Genomic DNA, 7456 nt, shown 5'->3' with positions numbered 1-7456 from the left:
GATGCTTGACACAGGTCGACATCGTCTGCTCAGATACGCTACTGCCAATTACAAATGTATTTTTAAGGCTGAAACTCATACTAACATTTGAAAAAGTACTTACTTCTCGTTTTAAAGCAAAGTCTATCTTTACATTTACTTACAGTGTTTTAAGTCCGTCTTTTCAACTCTTAAAAATACGAATTAATTTTACGATTTGCTGTTCTTTTTATTCACTTAAAACTTTGTCAGTGGTTTGGAATCAAACATATTTACAATTCTGGCTTTAGTTCTGGATCTGCAACTAGTCCCTCAGACCGAGCGAGGTGGCGCAGTGGTTAGCGCACTGGACTCGCATTCGGGAGGACGACATCCCGCATCCGGCCGTCCTGATTTCCCTAAAGCGCTTGAGGCAAATGCAGGGATGGTTATTTTGAAAGGGCACGGCCGAATTCCTTCCCCATCCTTCCCTAATCCGATGAGACCGATGACCTCGCAGTTTGGTCTGCTCCCCAAATCAAATCAAACTAGCCGCTCAATAAGATATTTGATTTTCACCTACTGCATGTCTTTGTGCACATATTCTACGTAGTCTCGGCACCTACCAAATCGTCCTAGCAACGGACCGCAGCATAATGTGATCGGGGTCTTTCTAAGGAAATAGTGCTTTGGCGTGCCGCATCAACTCAGGGTAGTTCCATACTGAGGGAATGAGCCTAAGGGAGTAGATACAGGAATGCTGCATCTGTGTTCTAGGCAAGGTCCTAGTAGAGGTGGTTTGCTATCCTCAAAGCCCGCCGGGGTGGCCGAGCGGTTCTAGGCGCTACAGTCTGGAACCACGCGACCGCTACGGTCGCAGGTTCGAATCCTGCCTCGGCCATGGATGTGTGTGATGTCCTTAGGTTAGTTAGGTTTAAGTAGTTCTAAGTTCTAGGGGACTGATGACCTCAGCAGTTAAATCCCATAGTGCTCAGAGCCATTTGAACCATTTTGAACCATCCTCCAACCTGTTATGTAGTGTCAAGTATGTATCAGCGTCGTGTGGAGGGCTGGGATGAGTGCTTCTAGAACGTAGTGTTGGGTTTGTGGTGTTAAGAATGAAGAGAAAGGATAGAAAGAAAGCCGGTGTCGACACATAGCTGCTCCTTTCGAATAGCACCAAGGGGATCGCAGAGCTTACCGTCCCTGCCCGACAGACGAAACACCGTCAACGGTGTCTCATGTCCACACTTCATGAGACACTGCAGGAAGTTCTGCCGTTTATACCAGGACACTGAGCCAAAGACCGATGATCAGGAACTTGACGCCACCACCTCTCATGCCCTTGCCGGCCAAATAATGGCCCTGGAAACTTTACACCAGCGAAATTCGAACAAGATTACCATCGAGTCGAGCGCCTCCATACAGGCGTGTGGTATCGACCTAAGCTACGGCGGCGGCTGCGTTACGCAACGTAAGTGAAAACTCTCAATTTTACAAATTTGAAAATATATTTATACATTGAAACTTCCTGGCAGATTGAAACTGTGTGCCGGACCGAGACTCGAACTCGGGACCTTTGCCTTTCGCGGGCAAGTGCTCTACCAACTGAGCTACCCGAGCACGACTCACGCCCCGTCCTCACATCTTTACTTCTGCCAGTACCTCGTCTCCTACCTTCCAAACTTGCCCGCGAAAGGCAAAGGTCCCGAGTTCAAGTCTCGGTTCGGCACACAGTTTTAATCTGCCAGGAAGTTTCATATCAGCGCACACTCCGCTGTAGAGTGAAAGTTTCATTCTATTTATACATTAATTTACGTCCTGATATAAAGCGCCTTGTCTGCATTTCAAGACGAAAACTTCTTTAAACTGACGTAAACAAAATGCTGAATTAGGAAATAATATGAGCTCAGACATTATACAGAATCTCTTGAATATTGAGCGGTAGTTTCTCGATTCCAAGCGTGACAAAATCGTGCATGAAGGAGTCATTGAGCCACATGTGAAGAGCAGCTCCGATACAAAAGGAAACTGCTATAGGGTTGCTGCACAGAGAACGATAATTATTGGAGTATAGAGGGAGCATTGGGGGAGTTCGGAAGAATAAACGTGCTCCCCAATTACTACTCTGTAACAGGTTGCAGGCCGGTACAGTAATCATGTAACATCTGCAACGCTAACATCGAAGATTTTTTTGAATTGTAGTCTCGTAGTGTACAAGTTATAGATACTAAAATTGTTGGCTGTATTTCTAGAATTAGTTTTCACCATTTGGTCGACGTCGAAGTCATTAAAAGAATCCGAATTCAGTTAGATCAGGTTGCAAAATGAAATAGGCTCTGACCTTTCGTGAATGAATCGTCGCGCCGACATTCAGTGGGGCTGATTTGGAAGAAGTATTTATGCAAAGAAAACTGAATTAGTTTGAATTCTAAAACCTCCGTCTTGCAAACAATGTACCTTACAATCATTAGTTCTATCTAGAAACTCCAACGTAGCAGAAAAATTCATCATCTCAGTCGTCAGAAGACAGTCAACAATGACACCATGTTACCCAAAACCAGTTAAGTGAGGAGATGTTTTGCATCTAATCCGAGACCATGACGAATAGGTACACTTCCACCCTTCCATGTTTCTGGTCAAATGCCTTTGACCAGAGTTCTGCCCACCACGATCCCCCCAAGTTTACGAAACATTTACTACTAATACAACGTGTAAACTCCGAAAAGGTTTCCTACTGTGTTATCACAATATCTGCCTGAAGAAATGTCCGAACTTGTACGCCCTGCTATCATTAGTCACACGAACTGATTGTTTTTCTTCCATTGACTGACAATGATAGTAAAGATTTCTTGATTTAAAACCCTGATACCTGCATGTATGTGCCCAGAACAGCCATGTTATGTTCTTTCAGATACCGTATAATGCACTGCAATATACAAAAGTATGTGTTCTTGCAGTCTTAGCCGTACGACCCAGACAAGAGAAAAACATCTTTGCATTACCGAAAAACAGACGACATTATCATACTTACCGTTCCCAACTACTACATGTGGTCACTGCGAATGGCCAACGCATTTCCGACCTTATGTGCACCAGTTATATAAAACCATCAAGACAATTTCAATCTGTAAATCAATACGAACGAAACACATATTGTGAATACTCTGCCATTTTTATACGTGTGGCACGTTTTTGTAGCTAATCACTAGATAACGGCTTAAAAGGATGAAAGTAGGTGTGGAACGAAGAAGATGTTTCAATAAATGCAGCTTAAGTATAAAAATGCAACGTTCATTTAATAAATTTATGGCCGTGGTGACCACTGTGGAGAAGAAGTAAAACTGCAAGATTTTAGATCGATCTACGTCAACCCGGTTTACATTCTGCATTACCTTTTAATAGGTTCTCGGAATTGTTAATGTTTCATTAATCATTGGAAAGAACGTATTAAAGATACTGCTGGCCAACAACTTAAGGGGTATCTGTAATGGCTGGTCCAGTCAGCTGTAAATTTTCGCTTCGTGTGCAGTGCCTAAACAGCATAAATGTTGTAAAATCTGCCGTTGTCAAGAGCAGTGAGTCCGGTCACATTGTTCGGCGCGAGGAGCGTGCTGAACGATGGCGCTCATCAGTGCATGCGCAGGGCTAGAGATCTCGTCTGTTGACAACGGGAGAGACAAGGCAGCGCATAAAGCTTGGACATCAAAGCGGCGCCTGAGTACACAAAGCTCGCCCGTCAAACATGTCATTACACGGCACGTGCTACTGCTGTGCTGTTGCTGTTGCTACTGCCGACGGTGGCTGGCGTCCGTTCGCGAATCTATAGCCCCACCCCCCTCAGCGTCCACGTTCTCAAATAGCTGGCCGTATTTTGCATTTAATCGCTTTTAAAACAATCGCTGTTATTATTACAATGTTTTTTCCTGAAAATTACGGCACAAGGATTTCTTTTTTTTGCTCGGTGTCTGTCGTCGCATCGATACTGAAGCCACTCAATATGTAGCAATACTAATTCAAGCAATAGCAAGGAATGTGGTAATATTTATTAGTATTTTTTTTATAAAATGTGGAGAAAATTCCCCATATTTGTTAACGAAGCGAACGAAACAGGGTTTTTGAGTCTACCCACTTAGAACCTTTGTTCGCCAAATGCAGCATGCAAAGAATAAAATCTTAAAATGGTCAGTGTGTCGCAGAAATCGATCGTGATAGTTAACATGTGATAGAGCTGTGTCTAAAATAAAAATAAGTGTACAATCTTTCAACTAGTCTTCATCGTAGGGAGAAATTCGTTGTTTTCCAAAGTTAAAGAAGTAGCATGATGGAATTTCTTTTCCTTATACACTGATGTGCAAAACTTAAGGAGGAAAGTAGCTTTCGCACGATGCCTCACTACCAACTAACACAGTCCTGTGGAAATTGGACCATAAATAGGAAAAATTTGCCGCACTATAGTACCGAAGGTTACTGAATAAAATTTGCAGTGAGACGAACAGAAACGACCCTTTTCTTATAAGACAATGGAAATGCCGTTCGGCTAGGGCCTCACGTCGGGTAGACTGTGCGCCTGGTGCAAGTCTTTCGAGTTGACGTCACTTCGGCGACTTGTGTGTCGATGAGGACGAAATGATGATGATTAAGACAACACAACACCCAGTCCCTCAGCGGAGAAAATCTCCGACCCAGCCGGGAATCGTTAGATATGACATTCCGTCGCGCTGGTCACTCAGCTACCAGGGGCGGTCTTCCACGGCAATAATGACACAGAATTCACCGCGGTTTATGATGGACCCCAGGGAATTGGGACACAGTTCTTAATAGAGTATGTTATGACCATGGACGGCCAATGCAGACTATGGAACGTGCCCCCATGCTGTTGGTAAGTTCTTGTGGTAAGGTATTACATTCCTCCACCAGCGTGGTTGACAACCAATTGGATGGTCGTTCGTGCCTGTGGAAGTGCTGCAGTACATCTCCCCAACGCATTCCACATGTGCTCGATGGGATTTAATTTGGAGGAACGTTTAGTCCAGCCCACTCGCCGAATATCCTCTCGTTCCAGTCACTCCTCCACCTGCGCTGTTCGATCTGGTCGCTGATTGTCACCCATAAAAATGAAACTCAAGGCCGAATGCGCACCGGAGAAGATGCACATGGTAAAGGAGCACAGTATCGCAATGACTTTTATTGGTAAATGTACCGCGTTCAAGGTTCTGGAGGTCAGAACACTCACGCAACATTATGTCTCCCCGCACAAAAATACGAGGTTTATTCGGAAAAGTAAGGAACGATCGTTCGCGAAAATGGAAACTACAGTGAAAATCTGATGAAGCTTCGCACAGATGCGTTGGGCTCTGTGTCTAGTACGCCTGTCGATCGCGTCATGTCGCTCTTTTCTGTTCTGAGCTCACAATGAGAACATAAAGGTGCGTAGAAATTAGCATCTCCCGCCGAGTATAAGGGCCTGGCGAAAGATTTCGCCTGAAGCTATGCAATCCACATAACATAACTGTCATGCGGTTCGTTCTACACCACAATTCTCGGCCGCACTCTGCAGGGGCAATGAATATGCTCCTGCAGCGTTTTCGATGGGAAGTGTTTGATCACCCACAGCCCGTAATTGGCTACCCCTGACGTTCATCTTTGCTCAAATGAACCGCTGGCTATGAAGACAATATTCTGACACAGACAACGAGCTGCAGTCCAGAGTAGAAAATTGTCGAAAACCACTGGTGGCTGTCTTCTATAACGAAGGATCTGAAAAGTTGTTACTACGCTACGACAGATGTGTAAGTCTCAGCGGCTACTGTGTAGAGAAGTAACTGGAAGGTGTAGCTAACCGTTGCAAATAAAACGGTTTTGATTTTCACTGTGGTTTCCATTTCATGACCTATCGTTCCTTACTTTCCGTATAGCCCTCGTACATGTGTCGGCAGAACAAATCGTGTTCGTCAATACTTGACATAAATTCCTAAGGCGGGAGGTGAGACCACGTAATGCAACGACCAGCCAGCAGGTGTTAACCACGCAAGTGAAGGAATGGAACGCCCTTTCGCAAGAGCTTAGCAACTTTGTGGCTAGCATGGAAGCGCGTTGCAGAGCATGCACCACCGTCCGTGGTAATCACACGCCCAGTTGAGAACCTTGTCCCGTCTTTTGTAATGTCCAGGGAATCTGAATTACATATCCATGTCAATAAAGACGTTTTGGAGTAGCAATTTCGAACATATACTCCATTCGAACGAAACGAATTGCTTCAAAGAAAACGATGTATTGACAAACAGTCAGCACGAATTCAGAAAATATCGTTCCTGTAAAACACAAGAAGCTCTTTATTCACACGAAGTAATACGTGCTGTCGACGGAGACCTCAAATTGATTCCATATTTCTAGATTTACGATAAACTTTTGACGCAAGTGATTTCTAATCATACTGCATGCGTATCGAGTATCGTCTTAGTTGTGCGACTGGATTTGTGAATTCTTGTGAGAAATGTCACAGTTCGTAGTAACTGACTGAGTGTCAGCGAGTAAAACAGAAGTGATATCCGACGTTCCCCAAGGAAGTGCTATAGCATCTCTGCTGTTCACAATCTATATAAATGATTTAGAGAATATCTGAGCAACCCTTTAGACTGTTTGTAGCTGATGCCATTAGTTACTGTCTGATAAAGTCATCGGATGATCAAAAATAATTGCAAAATGATCTAGACAAGATTTACTAAGTGACCAAAAGTATCCGGACAACTGGTTGAAAATAACTATAACAAGTTCGTGGCGCCCTCCATCGGTAATGCTAGAATTCAATATGGTGTTGGCCCACCCTTAGCCTCGATGACAGCTTCCACTCTCGCAGGCATACGTTCAATCAGGTGCTGGAAGGTTTCTTGGGGAATGCCAGCCCATTCTTCACTGAGTGCTGTACTGAGGAGAGGTATCGATGTCGGTCGGTGAGGCATGGCACGAAGTCGGCGATCCAAAGCATCCCAAAGGTGTTCTATAGGATTCAGGTCAGGACTCTGCGCAGGCCAGTCCATTACAGGGATGTTATTGTCGTGTAATCACTCCGCCACAGGCCGTGCATTACGAACAGGTGCTTGATCGTGTTGAAAGAGGCACACGCCATCCCCGAATTGCTCTTCAACAGTGGGAAGCAAGAAGGTGCTTAAAACATCAATGTAGGCCTGTACTGTGATAGTGCCACGCAAAACAACAAGGGGTGCAACCCCCCTCTATGAAAAACACAACCACACCATAACACCACCGCCTCCGAATTTTACTGCTGGCACTACACATGCTGGCGGATGAGTTCACCAGGCATTCGTTGTAGCCACACCCGGCCAACGGATCGCCACATTTTGTACCGTGATTCGTCACTCCACACAACGTTTTTCCACTGTTCAGTTGTCCAATGTTTACGCTCCCTACACCAAGCGAGCCGTCGTTTGGCATTTGGTTCAAATGGCTCTGAGCACTATGGGACTCAACTGCTGTG

The 7456-nt window shown here is 44.8% G+C and overlaps 1 non-coding gene across 1 annotated transcript; it reads right to left on the bottom strand.

The window, feature by feature from the left end:
• Nucleotides 1–1507: 1507 nt before the first annotated feature.
• On the bottom strand, nt 1508–1582 carry Trnas-cga (transfer RNA serine (anticodon CGA)). The gene has a single exon. It is a non-coding gene; the product is annotated as a tRNA-Ser (tRNA).
• Nucleotides 1583–7456: the final 5874 nt, after the last annotated feature.

This window comes from Schistocerca cancellata, chromosome 4, assembly GCF_023864275.1.
Source record: "Schistocerca cancellata isolate TAMUIC-IGC-003103 chromosome 4, iqSchCanc2.1, whole genome shotgun sequence".
Lineage (NCBI taxonomy): Eukaryota > Metazoa > Arthropoda > Insecta > Orthoptera > Acrididae > Schistocerca > Schistocerca cancellata.
The sequence above is the reverse complement of the archived record's forward strand: the minus strand, read 5'-3'. Positions and strand labels throughout refer to the sequence as shown.